The sequence below is a fragment of the Equus przewalskii genome, chromosome 1 (assembly GCF_037783145.1).
Source record: "Equus przewalskii isolate Varuska chromosome 1, EquPr2, whole genome shotgun sequence".
NCBI lineage: Eukaryota > Metazoa > Chordata > Mammalia > Perissodactyla > Equidae > Equus > Equus przewalskii.
In genome coordinates, this window is record NC_091831.1 from 181,998,260 (window position 1) to 182,016,533 (window position 18,274).

Sequence of the window (18,274 nt, forward strand, 5' to 3'; positions counted from 1 at the left end):
TTAATTTACCTTGTAGATGTTAGAGAGATACATAGAGAAAACTACCTACAAGAAATACTTAAATATAGAAATATAAATTCCTACAAACTGTATGAAAAATGTTTCCCCGTAAATTTTCACATTTAACAAACAGGATCAAAATTTCCAAAATTTATTTTTTATTGTGTTTTTGGATTATGTGGCTGTATAGACAGATTAGTGATCATCCTGGTGAATAAAACTAACATCATTTTCTCAAATTTCTAATTATGGCTTTGTGCTGACTATTTTCCGGATTTCCTGATTTCTAAATTCATACTTTCAGTCCTTTTATAACATAATCTCTTGGATGCATCTCCTGCATTGTAATTTGACTGGACACAGATTCTCTTTGTTAGGTAAGTTTGCACTGCACTTGAAACTGTGTAAAAATTATCTCTGACATCCAATCATCATTGAAATAGTAGCAAGACTAAGACTTTCATAGAGAGAAAACAAACTGATAGAGTTTTTCCATTGAGTCTGATACTAACTTTAATAAAGGCAAAACATACACTACTGTCTTGTTTCAGCCATGGTTATTTTGGTTACGAATGACAGCACAACTCTATCTATCTTTAGCACGAAAAGAACTTATTGACTCAAAGGACGGCAGCGTCTTCAGACATGGCTGGCTCCAGGAATTCAGAGTCCTGAGAACTCTTTATCTCCCTCTCTCTAGGCTCTCTTTGACTTCATTCTCAGACAGACGCTGTTGAAACAACAAGTTGCCTCAGGCGATGGCTAATTTACTGTTCCTTGGAGGTTGGCCTGTCAGAGAGAAAACTAAAAAGTATGTGTTTTTCCAGATAGCTCCAGTGAAAGTCCCAGCAAAGATTCTTATCAGCTCAGCTTGGGCCCTACAGTGGTTTTTGGACTAATTACTTGTCCGTGGAATGGAGAACTCTGATTAGTCAGACATGTGCACACTCTTGCCCCTGGGGCTTGAAAGCATTTTCGCCCCCTAAAACCAGTCATTGATCCAGATAATGGCACACTAGATCCTTAAAGACACAGATCCCAAGCAGACCAGAAATGAATGTTTCTTGCTCTTCCTGAGCCCAGATCTTCAGAAGAACCATTCTGAGGAAATTCAGATAACGTTTTTTCATAATTTTGTGTTTATATATATATATACACACATAAATAAAACTTGGGAAGTTTTTTCTGCATTTAGTCATTATCAGTCAAGTAGAACACATTTATCAAAGCAATCTATTTTAACGAGTGAAATATACACATAGTACTCTGTGTGCTGAGTGGCATTGCATCCCAGGTAGGGAAATAGTTACATTTATGATCTGAGGAATAATTCCAAGTTAGTGTTAAAACAATTAAGTCAAGATTATTTGGAGGAACAAAACTGAGTTTGTGGCTATTCCAATCTCTTTATTTCTTCTCCATTGGTCTCCTGTTATTCACTACTAGATTCTACTTTCCTACTAATTTTGCTATACAGTGATGGATACATGGTGAAGTAGCTGAGAATATGAACTTGGAGGCCAGGATGAATGAAGGTTTAGGGGTGCAAGACGGGCCTTTCTTACTAGCTGTGTTTCCTTGGGTGAATGCCTCAGCTTCTCCTGGCAGCGGTTTAGAGCAGATGGATTTGGAACCCATCGCCAAGCCTTGTAGCCACATTCTTGCCAATGGTATCATTTCCTCTGTTAGAATGTCCCACATAGAAATCAATTGAACCCTCTGAATCTTCTGATTCTGAACTTAGGAGCAATTACAAATGCAATCACACAAGCCAGCAGGCAGGTGCTGCTCATGCCCATCTCTACGAGGCCTTCAACACTGCCTGGAAAGTCTCTGTATTCTCCAAGGCTTCTTTCTAACCCATTCTCCAATTACTTCAAAGCTCTATTTCTCTTCTCAGACCTCCCATATGATCACTTTCCCTCTTCTTTTTACACCCCATCAATTTCTTCCAGCCTCCTAACGCTCAGGATTTTCTGCACCTTCAGCCTCTCGTTCCGTGCCTCCCGTCCCGGTTCAGTTCTCTCACTGGCTTCGGAGCCCATCTCCTCCTTTTTCCCAGGACTATCCCACCACTGGTTTCCCCTCTTCTACGTTTTCCATTTTTTTCTCTGTTTTAATACCTTCTGAATTATTTTCGTATTGCTGCTGTAATAAATTACCACAAATTTAGTGGTTTAAAACAAGACAAATTTACTATCTTGTAGTTCTGGAGGTCAGAAGTCTGAAATTGGTCTTCAAGGGGTAAAATTGAGGTGTCAGCAGGGCTGTTCCTCACAGAGGCCTTAAGAGAGAGTCTGTTTCCTTGCCTTTTCCAAATTCTAGAGCCTGCCTGGATTTCTTCACTCGTGGCTCCCAGTTAGCCATCATATGACTCCAATCTCTGCCTCCATCCTCACATCTCCTCTTATTCTGACACTCCTGTTTTCGTTCTATAATGAACCTTATGATTATATTGGGCCCGCCCAGAAAATCCAGGAATATCTTTCCATCTCGAGATACGAAACTTAACCACATTTGCAAAGTCACTTTTTCCATGTAAGGTAACATATTCACAGGTTTCAAGATTGGGGCATAAACACCTTTGGGGACTGTTATTCTGGCCCCCACACTTTCCTATCCCCACTATTCAATGCTGATTCCTTTCCTGTTCTTGTCCCTTAACCCTACTTTATGACCACCTCCTTTCTGACCTCTTCAGAGCCAATCTTCCTGAATTGTCCACACAACTTTTTTCTTCATCATCCTGCATACACACATGCACACACACACACGCACACACACACACGCACACACACATTCTATGAAAACCAACTCCATCAAGGCCACTAAGTCCTGTTCAGTTCTTAGCTTACTTGACCTTGCAGCATTATTTACACCGCTGACCGCACATCGCTTCTTGAAAAGCATTTCCCTAGGCTTCCATGACACCTACTTTTCCAGTTTTCCTCCTCTCCTATTCCTTTTTAGTTTACTTTCAGGAATTTTTTTCTGCTTAATTATGTTCACGTTAGTTTTTCTCTAGGTTCTGTTCCTAGCCTTATTTTCTATTCACTGTACACAATCTCTCTAAGTCATTTAAAAAACTCCATCATTTCAAATTCTTTAAGGAATACCAATGACTTTCTAGTTTCTATTCTTAGTATAAACCTCTTTTTTATTTCATAGCATATATACAACTTATTACTGTAATTTTCAATTAAATGGTGATTTTACTTTATGCCCTAATCCTTTTCCATTTCTTGCATTCTTTATACTCAAACATAAGTCTTGAAATTCATTCTTGAGTTTGCCTCTTTCTGCCATCAATCTGTCATAACTCTTGTGCTCTTTCTTCTAAATCCTACATCCTGAAATTTTGTAATTCCCTCCATTTTTCTGGCCACTACCATAGCTCATGCCAAGATGAACTCTTGCATGAACTATTGCTGGTTCTGTCTGAAATCACACAAACACACTCACATGCACACAATTGCACACACATGCACATGCACAACTCAAACCTTTGTACTCCATCCTCAGCCCTTTGTTAAACTACTATTCAATCTGCAGATCTCTGTTTCAACACTGCTTTCTCTGAGAGGCCTTGCCACACACCATTCCATAGCTGGTCCCAATCATAGGGTCTCTGCTTCTCTCAGGTGGCACTCATTTCCCTCTACAGTAACTGTGATTTGCTTTTCTGTATCTTCCAGAGGATGCTTAGGTGCAGGCCACTGGTTAGTACTTTATGCATAGTGTATTATAAAGTTGCTATAGTTCTATGGGTATTTATATGCACTTTATACCTAATTATGGATGGCTAATAAATAGTAACTTTCTTTTCTTTTTTTTACTTTTTCTCATTAGAAATAAACATGTAAATGTTAAAACTGTCTACTTAATATGGACCTGTGCCAGCAAATAAAATATGGTTTTTAATATTTCTATTGATCAGATTTGCACATCTATGAAAATTGAGAGAGACACTAGCGCCTAGGGTTTTACTTCTGCAAATATTGCAAGAAAAGAAAATATTTTTCAAATCAGAGCACAAGTCTTTAAAATTATAGCATTCATCGTTGACTACTCTCTTTTTTAACTTCTACAGGGATGGTCTTTTATAGTTACAAATATTGTTATTATTCTGAAAAAGCAAGTCTATCGCTAGCTGAACCCTATGATGAAGAACAAAAGAAGTGAAAATTGAAGGTCAATTTTCCTGTCTTACTATGATTGTCCAAACAACCTCTATTTGTTCCATGTAAATAAAAGACAGTAGGGGAAATGGTATTAGCATAGAAGTGTGGAGGAGAGAGAGATCCTAAAGTGGTTTTTCTGTAATGAAATAGCCGCATGGTACACATGCTAGGAAAGCATTGGAAAGCAAGCTTATGAAAATAGCCGAAGTGGATCAGGATGGGAAATACTTCTCCACCACGTAATTTTGTCCTAATGCCTATCCTCATCAAGTTCTTTAGATGTATTGGCCAGTCAGATGGACCTGAATTGCTACAGCATTTCCAAAACATTTGGACTTTATTATCATCCTTCACCGAATGAGGATCATCATTCTCCTGAAGCAATATTTACTAAGAATCCACTATGCTCAAGATGCTAAAGGAATTGCAATAGATAAGATTATGATACAGTATCTTAACGATTAATTTACAACTTTTAAACTTTATTTTAAATTGTATTAAAGAAGAGCTCAGGACCCTCTTCCTTGTTAGGCAAATGAAAACGTCATTTTTCCTTCTTAATATTCTTCATTAATCTTGCTGCAAAGTGGTTTTGCCGTGTGTCCATTTAGCTCTGTTAACCTAAGAGCATGTCTCATATATTTAAAGAGGTGAACAGGAAGATTGTTAGAAAAAAATTTACAGCCACCATGAGCTTTCGTGAAACTAATGCAAAATATTAAAACATAAAACCATTGCAAAATAATGCAGTTAGAAGTCCAAGAAAATCGCATGATCACATGACCAGCACCCAGGAAGGAACGATCTGATTGCTGGGCACAGAAATGGCACCAGCACACATGACGGATGCTCTCCCTACCGCTACTATATACCGTTATTTGGGTACAACTGGGGGGAGCATTGCCAGTTAGATCCAGATAGCGTTCGTTAGCGAAGTGGTGACAGTGGTAACAGACGCTCATTTTCGCCTTCTGAGAACTATCTGCTGGAGCCGAGTTATCAGTCAGCCTTCAGGAGTCTTAGTCCATGAACAGATGCTACTATTCTCTTGGTGCATAATCAGATCTGTCATTAACACCTCCACAGTCTGCTCTATTTGGGTAGAGAAGGTAGTGTTCCTCTTACGGGGGAATCTAAGGGTTTTGCTATGCCACAGTCAAAAATAAAATGGAAATTATTCCTGGGATCTCATTTGCGCTTTATATGATCCGGTATGAAAACCTAGGTTCCTCCTCGATATTATGATAAGTTTCCCGTTTGTCTGACTGTAACCCTGCCTTGGAAAGTGGAAGGCTCATTAGCCAGAGAGTAGACTTTTCTCACCCTGTGCTCTCAGCTACCACTTACTGTCGATGCCGTCTTACCCTTGACTATAAAAGCTCCCTATTTGCTGAATGTCTTCCCTTGCAATTTAAAAAAGAAAGAAAGAAAAATCATCTCCAAGGCCTACTTATTTTTTGAGCATGTTTTGGTTTTGGAAGTTAGAGATTGAGTGGTTAATTAACTAATGGTTAAAGGGTTGACTTGCTGTTCTCCTCGAGAGCAAGGATAGTGTGTTGTACTTATCAGTAATAAATAACTTAGACCTTGCTAGATGCAGAGTAGGCACTCGGGATGGACAGAATCTAACCGCAGCATAACCAGGACATATCAGAGTAAATAGGACACAATTTTGATTCCCTCGATGCCAATAGCGATGGTCACAAATTCCCGATCCTTCTATTGGGCACACCGTAAGACTGCCCTGCTAGTCCCTCCCTGGGAGTCAGGCACGTTCAGGTGACTTGCTTCAGTTCATGAAGTGTGGGCAGAGGTGATGTGTCACCTTTTGAGTGGAAATCTGAAGAACCAGCACCTCGTGTGCCCATTTATTTATTTTCCTAAAATAATTATTATTTATTATGTTATATATTTAAGTATGCAATACATTTGTATGTTATAATTCTGAAAGGGTGAGACAGGGCCTCTGCCAGCCTTGAAGGCCTGCAATTAAGAGAACCTCTGCCAACCCACATCAAACATATAGTATGGAAGCAAAATAAGCATTTGATGGTCTTAGCCATGAGAGTTGGGGATTATTTGTTATTGCAGTGTAACATGGCTGTCCTGACTTACATGAAGTGAGATCAAAACTAAGTGCCAAAGAAGGAATAGCAGTTAATCAGAAGAATGGATGGGGCGGGCTGTTCTAAATAAAGTGGGTCTATAGACAAAGGGGCAGGTAGATTTCAAAGTCCATCATTGAGGGGGAGAACACAAAATTATTGACTTGGGTTTGATAAAATCAGCAGAGAAATTTCCTCAAAGAGTAGGCTTTTAACCACCAATTGAAGTCAATAAACAGAATTGGCAGAGTTTTTGAGGGAATTTGGGATGGAGGAAATGCCAGGCATTTGCTGGAAACAGTCAGTCTACTTTCCTGGAGAGCACGCATTCCCTGGGAATCTTCCCTAAATTACCATCTCTACTCCTGTCCAGAGCCAGCGGCAACTACGACCTAGGAGGACTCCTCAAACCCAGCTTTTGACCTCCAGGAAAATATGCAGATTTTCGCTCGGGCGCCTTTTATAGCCTACATGTGTTTTAAAAAGTGGGCAGGAAAATAAAACCAGATAAAACTTAAGGAGGCTGAGTTTTAGTGAAGTTAATGGTCTTGTCCCAGCTGCAAAACAATGCAAATAAGGGAGAAACTTAATAGACTAGAAGTTATATTTTATCATATTATATTTATTTAATGTTAATTTAATGCTTTTGAAATATTACATTTGAATAGTAAATATTGCATAGGGAAATTTTTTTTTCAAGCTGCAGTCCTATTGAAAATGTAAAAGGAATGGTTTTTGAAGATGCTGACAAATAAAGCAGAAGGATACAGTGGGTTCTTCCCAGCAGTCAGCCGCGCTGTCCAATGACAGGGTACCAGGCAGCCCTTACAAGTGGAGGATCTCACAGCAGTTTAGTGTTAGATGCACCTGCGCCCGGCTTACCAGAGGTTCTCAGCGTGGGATCTCGGTTCTGGGCTCACACCTTCACTGAGCATGGCAAGGGCTCCAGCTCCTTACTCACAGCCCAGTTGCTGGGCCCGGGGGTCTTTGCGTAGCATCTTTGACAATAGACTTCACCTTCTTCTCAAAAGTTGTTGATTCAAGACTCTTTCCACACTTGGCACCTCGGAAACGGTTTGGTGCCAGGGCTTTCCAGCTCCAGTTATCTTTCCACCTGCAGATGTGGAATCTCCACATCTGGAACAGTTCTTGGCATCTCCATGTTTCTTAGCAAATTTAGAAGTGATGGATTCGGGGCGAGGTTGAACTCTTGGGCGGGATGCCCAGCCTCTCACCGCCGTGTACATTGCGTGGGCCAGCACGCTTCTTTCCACAGCAGGGTTTGCGGTACATCTTCCTCAGGAAGCACCACTGTTGTGTCTCTACACGAGGCCACGTGGCTCATGGTGCTCTCAGAGGCCTCACACTGCCACCACTGCCCTAGACGGGCCTTCCTGTGAGAGCTGGGGCCTCGCCCCTAAGCAAAAGAAGGCAAGGGTCGGGGAGCGGGAAAGGGTTGCAAGGTTGGATGTATGGACACATGTTTCATGTAATGAAACTTTGAGAATCGCTGTCAAAACATTCTCGCACAGATCCTTTATAGTTTTATTTTTTCCTAATTACCCTGTATTACTTCAATAATGATTAATTTATATATTTAATTGCTGAACATTAGTCCTTAAAAAAGCACTGATTATTTTTAAACTCACTACTGTTCTTTGAAATTATTCCTTTTCCTTAAGAACTATTATTTTTTTAATACTACATACATTCAATTATTTTTCTTTAGAGTCTTAAAAAAAACCTTATTGGGGAAAAAATTTAAACAAAATGTGCAAACTAACTTGGTTACCAATCTTCAAAATAACGGTCACGTTTCATTGACTATTTGGTTGTTCTATCATTAGCGTGGAAATAAATGGACTATAAATAATTGGGCTTGTGGAGTATAAAGCTAAACTTGTCAGGCTTAGCTGGTTAGAAACTGCTTTTTTATTTTGTATTTCCATTCGTCATGAAAGATATGCAGAATTGCTTCCACGTCACTTTTAAGTAGCTGAATGTGTCTATATATGCATATTCCCTGGGGTTATTGGAATAGAAATTCCTTCCAAAATTAAGCACCAGATTGTCTAGAAACATAAACACAAGGAGTAAAATTTTACCTTTAGTGATGTTAATGCAAATCTGGTCACAGTCATGAATATATTATTTTTATTCTTCTGGATCTGAGATTGCTATATCAGAAATGGAATTTTAGCCCGTTTATCCTGTGGCTATAACAAATTACACATGTACCAGAGAGCACATCTTTTTATGTTCTTTTTTTTGGTATTACAAAATATAGCCAATAGCTCACTTTTTTATAGAATGTGAGAACTCTCTCCAACTCTGAAACGATTATACCACCAACAGATCATTATTCCAGTGTAAGCCAGCGCAGTGTCTGAGGTTGCTGACCCTGGCAGGCTCCCTCTCCAGGGTTATCAGATCAAACATGTTGACTGAATTGATCCCTGAGCTCCGTGACCCGCTGGCTAATGCATGAAGCAGGTCTATCTCCCAGGAAACTGATGAGTTGTTTTCAGTCTTGACCAAACTGAAGAGTCATGTTAGTATTTTATAGACAAAGCTCAAGTTTAGCAGACTTTATCCAGGACACTTTTGAGATGATCATATTTTCCATGAATATGTGTTTGGATGTGTGGTGTAGAGTGAGTGCATGTGTGCATGTGTGTGTGTGTGTGTTGAGGAGGATAGGAGTTTGTAGTCCTTAGACATCAGTTATTATATTGTATTGTATTATATTGCTTACTCTCTCCGCTAGACATGCAGAAGCCATAGAGAACAACTAAACACCATGTCGGGCAAGAAAGCGTAATGTCTTTAGATTTCCATTTAAAATGGAAACACACCGAGAGAATTTGAAACTATGTCTTCACTAACACTTTAGCTTATATTCATATTGCTTACGTACATATCAAAAGTATTATTCTTTCCTGTCATTTGTTTTACTTGTTTACATGAACTCCCAGCATAATCGCAGGTGGGCGTGCTGGGGTGGTGAGATGTCTTGTGTGTACACGCTGGACCATCTATAAATGACGACGTATTTAACAGGTCTAGGAGTTGATCTAGAAGGAGAGAGATTATGAATCACGATAATCAAAGTGCTGGGTCCGAAACAGAAAGATAGCTAATCATTTCTGAGTGGTGACATAGACCAGGCACACTCCAAGTGTTTTACATGAATTCTTACTTTTTATCCTCTCACCAGCCCTGTGAGATATGTGCTGTTACTGCCTATTATTTGCACATGAGGAAAGCAGGTCTTGGAGAGCTTAAGTCATTACTTTGAACAGCATAACTTGTATTCTTTTACTTGTTCCAGTTTTATTGAGAAATAACTGTCATACATCACTGTATAAGTTTAAGGGGTACAGCGTGATGGTTTGATTTACATATATTGTAAAATGATTACCACAATAGGTTTAGTTAACATCCATCATGGCATATAGATGCAACAAAAAGAAGAGAAAAACGATTCTCCTTGTGGTGCATAATTTGTGTTCTTAAACAACATGCTATAACAACGTGGGATTTTCCTGTGTGACAGTTTCTTGAACTGCAAGACTATATTTATGTAATTACCAATGTAAAATTCAAACCAAGTCCTTATTCTCTGTTTGACATTAACCACACATAAAACTGAACACTGGACGTTTCAACGTTGCCATCAGTGCAGCGCATCTTCGGTTGCAACACCCGTAGGATGAACATCCCGCCATGACCAAAAGATAAAAGAGGAATGCCGTGGAGACTTGGGGAAAGAGGACCGACAACATTTCCTAGGTTTATCACCGGACTGTACTTGAAACATGAGATGATAGAGTGTTTAAAGAATGAGAACTGATAGGTCCGTCCATTTCTTTGCATAAGGTGCTCTATTCTTTTCAGATGTAAATTAGCCCAGTCATATTAAATATCACGCACTGTGTGAAGAGTTGGGTAATGAACTCCATCCAATAATGAGAGCAGAGGGTACCCTTCACTCGAAGTGCCTTCTGTTCCAGCTGTTTCTACTTATCTTAATTCTCCTAATTGGGTTGCAATTAGGCTGTGAATGAGACGTTAACATGGGAATTGGAGCTTTTCAACAAAAGGGTTTACTTCTTTTATTGTTTTGTGGTTCTTAACTTTCAGAGGCCTGTTTCTTGCCACATGTTAATTAAAAAAATATTACAAAGTGTTTCAGACAAGCTTATGGCATACCAAGAATAACGTATTTACATATCCACAGATCTAACAGTTTGGCTGCACGAAAAGCACTGTTTGGGAAAAATTCCTCAATTTGTTTAGGGCATGAGATAATGTTTATTTAAAAGCTGTGATAATACGTCATATTTGTTTCTGAAGTTTCTCCAGGCCTGACTTCACTTACTAATATGAAAGCTATCAGCTGGCCGAGGTGATTGGAATAGTAAGGTGAAGTCTAGGTCCTTGCTATGCAAAGTGAGACCCCTGGATCCACAGCGTGAGCATCACCCGGGAGCTTGTTGGAACTGCAGAATCTCAGACCTGGTTTGGTTTCAATCCTATTGAAACAGAAGCTGCATTTTAACAAGATCCTCAAGTAATTTATATGCACATTGAAGTTTGAGAAACCCTGTTAGAATCTAATTATAGCAGCAAATCAAAGGCAATTCCAAATTAAGAAAAAAAATGTCTTATCATGCATTCTGATCATATGTTAAGAAAATAAGAAATCTCAGCTAGGTAAAGTAGTCTAATGACAATTAGAGTTAAATTTTTAATAACATCACTATTTTATATGTTAAAAAATAGGCTAAAACATTTCCAAAGCATTATGTAAGAAAAGCACAGAGCCAGAGTTGAGTTGGAAAGCGTGAATCCTGTTGGTTCTTCAGCCTGTTGTCTCCTGAGGAAGCCGGACAGTCCAACTTTCTCCTCCTCTCTGGGTCAGCGGTGCTGCAAGTTTGAAGACCGATGTAAGGCTCCAGAGTTGGCGGAAAGTTTTCATTCCATCCACAATTTTGCCCACTCTGTTTTCTTATCCATTTTAGTAATCGTAGATCTCTTATTTATTTTTTAACTTCACTCTACCTCATTGTGTACTTTGCCATTAAAAAAATTTAATCAATAATATATTTTCAAAAATCCTGTTGCAGAGGAACAGATTCCTGAGGAATGCCGTGGAGCTATTCATCTGAGTGTCATCTGTCGCCAACCACCGACGTCAAGGTGACAGCTGAGATTTTTGCAGTTGCGCTGTAAGAAGCAGGACACACTTGTGAAGTTTCTAGCGGTCACTGTGTTATCTTTCTTCACCTGTCTCTTTGCTGTCCTGAGATTTGAAGATGTTATCCATAAGTTTCATCTGTTTAATTAGTAAGTTAATTAATAAGTTAATAAGTTTAATTATTGGGCTACCCAGTTCCTGGCTGAGGAGGGGTGTCATAATTTCTGTAGCTGATGTGATGGCAGGGACTGTACTATTTGCAACTGGAAGTCATTAGAGGGGCAGCAAATCACTGAAGGAAAATTAAGCCTTTCCCCAGGCTTAGTGATCATCTCTGCTGCAATTTACCAGCGCTTCGTTTTATCCATGTGATAATCAGCATTCAGTGTCCGCATATCCCTGGCCTTTCTTTTCCCTTCCTTCACTATCAGCATCAAGTACTGCCTCTCCAAAGAGCTCAGGGGTGCAGAGGCTGGGCTCCTTGCTGCCTCCATAATTGCTGTCCTACCTGAATGTGTCTCCTGATCTGTGGCTGTTCTGAGATAATGAAGGGATTGACATCTTGTGCATTCTCTTCACCTACTACGTGTAAATTAAGGCAGCAAACGCTGGTTTCATATATTGCTGGCCAAGTGAGTCCTTCCATATTTCTACATGGTCTCTTCATTGGAGGAAGTTTCTGTGTCCCTGATCAACTCAGCTCCTTTCCATGGATTCCTGTGGGTGCTCACAGGACATTTCTCCCAGTAGATCTCTGTGGCCTGCTTGGCTGTTTCCTGCCTGTGCACCATCTCTTGGATAAGGATCTCCTTCGTGTGTTTGCTTCTCATCAGAGAACATGGCGAACATTGTAGTCTTTGTTCCTTGCTAGCTCTGTGCCTTTGTGGATTACTCGTTTAGCAGCAAGTTGAATCCCTAGCAATTCGAAGCTCTTTTCTAGAGCGTCACCTTCCTTGTAGCTTTGTCCTCTTCACTGTGGGAACTCTCTTCGTGCTGACCCTGGATGGGTTGTTTCTACTCACTGATGGAACTTGTGTATGCTTGGAACCACGTTCACATTCTCAGTGCTAGCATCAGCCAACAATCTGCTCCCCACGCTATTTTCTGTTACTTGCAACAATCAACTCCACATAATGCAAGTAAACAAATGTCTTCATTGTCTCTCAGATGCTTTACTTTCTTAAAAGAATTTTGTAAAATGTGGCAAAAATTTGAGATTAAATTTAAACTCAGGTGGTGAGTGTATGGATGTTTGGCATATTCTATTTACTTTTTTTGAAGATTTGAATTGTTTCACAATAATAATAGTTTTAAAATATAGTTTTGTTTTGTTCAAATAGTTTTAAAGATTAAAAATGGAGCAAAATGCAAAACTCCTATGAACAACTGTGTCAAGCTTTCATAGCATGCTATGCTATTGCTGACTTAGGCAGAGCAGCAACAATGCCAGGCAAGTTTAAAATTTGAGCCAAGCAGAGTTGTCCTAGGATTCCCTCTATCTGATGCTCTTCTTCCAAAAACTACTCATCATGGTCCCTACTGACCAGATATTTTATTAATTACAACTTTCTCAAAAAGGCCTTTCCTGCTCAATAACTAATAATCCCCCATCTCAATTCTCCCTATTTCTCTTCTCTACTTTACTTTTCTCTATGATAATTAACATCATTTCCATTTATGTATGTACTTTTTTATTGAATGTCTCCCACCACTAGAATATAAACCCCATGAAGACACTGTAAATCCAGTACCTATAAGAGTGCCTGCCACATAGGACACACTAAGTAAAGATGTGTTGAATGGGTAAATGAACAAACAAATAACAGAATTAATGTCAGATAATATGCTCTTACCCCCTTAGGATATTTTGGTGTGCCTGAATTGGGATTAATATTTGTTGGAAATCCCGTGGGCTCTTGAAGTTTCCCTTTGCTTGACATCTCTCACTTCTGATGCTCTGCAGCTTCTTGACATCTGGATTCAGACAGACGAACCCATGGACTGCTCAAATACATAGGAGCACCTATTAAGATTTATTACCAACAGGAACAGAAATTGTGAATTACCACAGTTGCCCAAGATAATCTGACCCTGGATGTAGCAGACACTGTGTCAATATAAGAGATCTTATTCTTAGGATCCTTTATTCCTTATAGCCACTCCACTCTGAGTTAGCTGAAAGGGATTCTTTCCTCAAGATCTACAACACCCACGAGAAAGGTAAATAAATTTGATGTTCTTTGCCATCCTTGGCGGTGAGAACTAATAACAGAAACTTGGAAGGGAAAGAAATGGTCAGCACTCAAAACACTTACAGAGCAAGTAGTAAACTGGACTTCAGATAGCCCAGAGAAAGAGGAGCAGCCTTGTAAAAATACCTACTTTGGAATGCCGCATTTCTGATTCCTTTTCATACTTTGAATGCATCTTCTAGACAGGGCTCTGAGGAACATGTCTATACCAAATGAGTGATGAGAAAGCCACATCTGGTCTATAATGAGGTGCTTTCAATTAAGAGTGATACTTCACCCCAGTTATTCTGACTTGTGCTAAAATCACAAGGTGAAAGGCATGTCGGGCCAGGCCATCTCCAGAGCAAGTGCGCTGGCTACACCCCTGCGGAGCCTCCGTGTGGTGATGTATACATCTTACAATGATAGCACGATGTTTTAACTCAGCTCTCACACACAAATTTTACTGCATTTTTCCCAATCTTAGAGTAAAAATGTATTTTCTTTTCCATTTTTGCTCAAGGAACACTATAAATTCTCAGTGACTCAGAACACCTGCCACAGTGAGTGCATTTCTTTCTCTATGGAGTTGAGATCAAGAACAAATAAGGCCTCCAGGTTTTAAAAGCAGGGAACAAACAGCTGTACATTGGAAGCACATGGTATTATTGGGAATAAAACAATGAAAAATAAAAAAGTGAGAAGCTGGACAGGGTCTGGAAAGATATTTTCTCTTCTTAGCTTAAATGATTGCTGTAGAGATTTTCATTTACAATCAGCAAATACTTTGCTTGCTTAACACCATGATTTAGCTTATGATTTTTTTTCTCTTTGATAAGATTAAGAATCCAGTTAGGCCAATGAGTTCTAAAATGTGCAGACCCTGCCCTTCCAAACACACACACACACACACACACACAGGAATTGTCTACTTACTAGATACCTATGTGTACACTGTACCTTCTCAGTTTATGAGCTCTACAGAGGCGAATCTGGATGCTATTGTAAACTGAAATTCCCACTGTTGTTTTAGCCCCAATGAAAACTATCCTTGTGTTTTCATGATAACTCATATTCTACCGCTGGCAAATCATTCCTGGAATTTATGAAATTATTTCCCATTTTGACATACATGCACTCAGGGAGATTACTAAAGACAAATCTTTTATTGGGCATTTACAATTCTGCATAGATTAGTTTCTTCTTCCTCTTCTTCTTCCTCTCTCTCCTTCTTCCTCTCTTTCTCCTTCTGTCCTTTTCACCTTCTCCTTTCTTCTTCTTTGTCTGTGTCTGAGATCACTATGCCATCTCAGCGCTCTCAGAAAGAATGGAAAAAGGGCAAAGGCCCTCACTCTCTTTGCAAGTATTTTTCATTCTGGCCAAAACAATCTTCAATGGATAGGCTGTTTAATTCTAGCCAAATGTAAAATATCAGACTCTTCCCTAAGAGGTTGTGTGTTCCATTAGAAGATTCAGGGCCAGGTGTCAATTGATGGATTCCAATTCTGGCTCTCTCAACAATAAACTTTAGAGAACTGATCCTTGGCTCTGCCTTTCTGTTTTCTCTTCAATGAAACAAAGATACTACCAGTTGTGTGTCAGATAGGGTTACCGCACAGCTGCGGCTGGTCAGCTCTGCTTATCTCCAAGAATGCCTGGAAGTCTTGTATCAACATTTGGCCAAGATAAGAGTGAGATATTTTCATTATTGATAAAGGGCATTTTACAGTTTGGAGCTCCCCTCCAGGTACCCAGGGCCAAATCCTCTACGCGGCTTAGGGACGGATTGATGGTTTATACTTGGTGCCACCTGGTTCAACCTACATAGCCTGGCTTTAGCTACGTAACCAGTAGGGTACAAAAAATCCTGCTATAAATTTTTGACAGGGCAACCTTGAAAACAAGATGCCTTACACATGTCTTGCTGGTTTATCATCTGAAGACAAAGAATCTCTTCTGCAATTGAGAAATGAACATGTGGCTGCACCTGGAAGTGTCAGACCCTCTGTGACGGTATGTCCTTTCTCCTGTTCTACTGCACCCTTTACTTTAGGTACAGCTTGATGCCAGCGCACCTGTGGAGGCTGTGCGTCCTATCCATTACTGGGCTCTGTGGAACTGATGCACTTCACTCTTTTCAGAGATAGTTGAGAGGTCCTTTTGGATAATACATTATTACTTTAATTTTCTTCTTCCTTGCACTAACTCTGACTAGAGTAAACATATTTTCAAAACAGAACACAGGGAATAGTAATCAAAGACTTTTTCCTCTCTCCAAAGCCATATACCATGTGAACCATTTCAAAGAAATGTAAGATTATAAAATATGAAGGTACATAATTTCCCAAGCAATTTTTGGGGGGACAAAAGGGGACTGGGAAGTGGTGTTTGTCATATATTTTGACTCAGCATCACAGATATTTTTGGTTGTAATACATTGGGTATGTTGATGCTTAGTGTCATAGTATTGTCTTTCTTAAAAATCTGCAAATAAGACCCTTTTAAAATGAATTAGCCAGTAGGTGTTCCCAATTTACAGACAATAATTCAAGTTCACGTTTGAGGGGTATTGAATTTAAGAGTCTATAAGTGCCTAATTGGCATTGATTACTAAAATTTTAACTGACTAGAAATAGCTTTTGTTATTTTGAAGGAACATTTTCCTATCCTATTTTCTAAGATAATATTGCAACATTTTCAAAGTGATGTTCACCTATGCTTTCTCGATCTCTCCAAATAAACTATATTCAAGGAGAGTTGAACTTTTTTTGCTTTTAAAGTCAACTTTACTTTGAAAAATACCCCAGTGAAATTCAAGCCCAGGGAAATTCAGCTGTGACAACTCCATTTCCGGTAATAAATAAACAGGTTTTACTCCTTCTATAAATGAACATCTCAGTTGTAGTTTGAGTAGATTTATCAGTCTAAAGAAAACAAATTTTTCTTTTCCTCATCTTCATGAGATCATAGCTTTCATTAGGCTTAGAAGTTGAATGCCACGTGCGTTCAATGAGGACAAGGCTGATTTCTCACCTTCATTGTGAAGTGCTGATATCTAATGAGAATGCAAGCAGATGTTTTGCCTTTAAAATAAGTTAAGGAAATTGTAGTTGGTATATTCTTTAGAAACTTAGGGTGAACTTGGAGCCTGCGGTGGGAAAGAGCAGACGTCGGACACAGTAAGCTAAGGAACAAAGGACCGCAGTAGCCCTCTCGTTTAATAGAAGAGGAAGAGAAAAAGGCGAGCTTAAAAATAGTCTTCAAGGCCATGAAATTTTATTATGAAAAACAAACAAAGCAAGACAACCATCTAGTATTTTTCACTTCAACTATAAATAGACAGACTAAAGGCTTATGTCGTAGGGTAAACATATGAGATCTCTAATATTCTGACAAAAGAATGCTATACATTTTAATGGTTTCTTTGACGTTTTGTTGAATTTTAGCTGAGTATGTGTGGATTTGATGACTTTTAAAATCCTTCCAGCTCCAGGAGTTGCTGAGTCTATCAAAGTGTCACCTCTCACTGTTTGACGTGGTTATAACTGCAAAACACCCTTCCGTCGTGTACAATAGGAACAGCCTTCAAAAGATGGGATGAAGTTAGGAATGTTTAATCCCACTTTACAGAAGAGGAGAAAAAGAAAACCAAGATTTTGCAGTGCTGAGTTTCTATTTTTTCTCTGTATAACAGTAACTTTATTTTTAAGATAAAAACTGTCATTAGATAACTTTGTACATCTCACTGGTTTTGTGTAGCTTTGAGCAATGTACAATATTCTCCCTTCCTTGAAGTTGTCTGATATAAGTGAATTTGTGGTGGCATAAATGTATTAAGGGGAACAGATATTTCGCTGTTTAAAATTCGCTAACATCAACACTTCCCTATAAAGAGAAAACAAATAAAAGAGAAATTGTCTTCTTTACACAAACAAATGGACCTGAAAATGAAGTTTCATTTTCAGAATAACTTTATTTAACCAAAATATAATACAACACAAAAATAGATAATTGGTAAATTTTAAGTACATGCACATATATAGAGACATATATAAAATCATTATATAATTGCAAAGAAATAACAATATCCTCAAAATGGGCTAATTTACATTGAAATGCCCACAACCAAGTGGTTTTAAAATTATCAAGTTTCCATGTCCATTTCTGACACAACATTTATGCTGAAGATACTAATGTTAGTGACAGACCATGTATACGGCCAGTCATAGATGGATCCCTAGGAGAGTTCGGGCTTCACCTATAACAACAAGAATTATTGTACAGGATACCTTAGAAAAATCTCCCTCTATCAATCTATAAAAATAGTCAAGGGCTAAAACTTTTTACCAGCTCTTTGAAGTATAACACTGAAACTAAAATAATTATGCCTATATAAGATAGAATACAAAGACTAAACTGGATGCTATCGTCTTATCTCTCAGAATAATGATAAGAATAGCATAAATAGCAAATAATAAATAATAGTTAAAATAAAAGGAAAGATATAATAAGACTTACTCTGTGCCAGGTACTACTGATTATACTATCAAATGTATT

The 18,274-nt window shown here is 38.8% G+C and overlaps 1 long non-coding RNA gene across 1 annotated transcript in view; it reads left to right on the forward strand.

Moving 5' to 3' along the window:
* Window positions 1–17,448, forward strand: part of LOC139084871 (uncharacterized) — an 84,978-nt gene extending 67,530 nt beyond the window's left edge. The window contains exons 6-9 of the long non-coding RNA XR_011542727.1: window positions 11,072–11,235; window positions 11,416–11,635; window positions 15,605–15,730; window positions 17,205–17,448. This is a non-coding gene — a long non-coding RNA (uncharacterized lncRNA). The remainder of the gene's footprint in view (window positions 1–11,071; window positions 11,236–11,415; window positions 11,636–15,604; window positions 15,731–17,204) is intronic.
* Window positions 17,449–18,274: the final 826 nt, after the last annotated feature.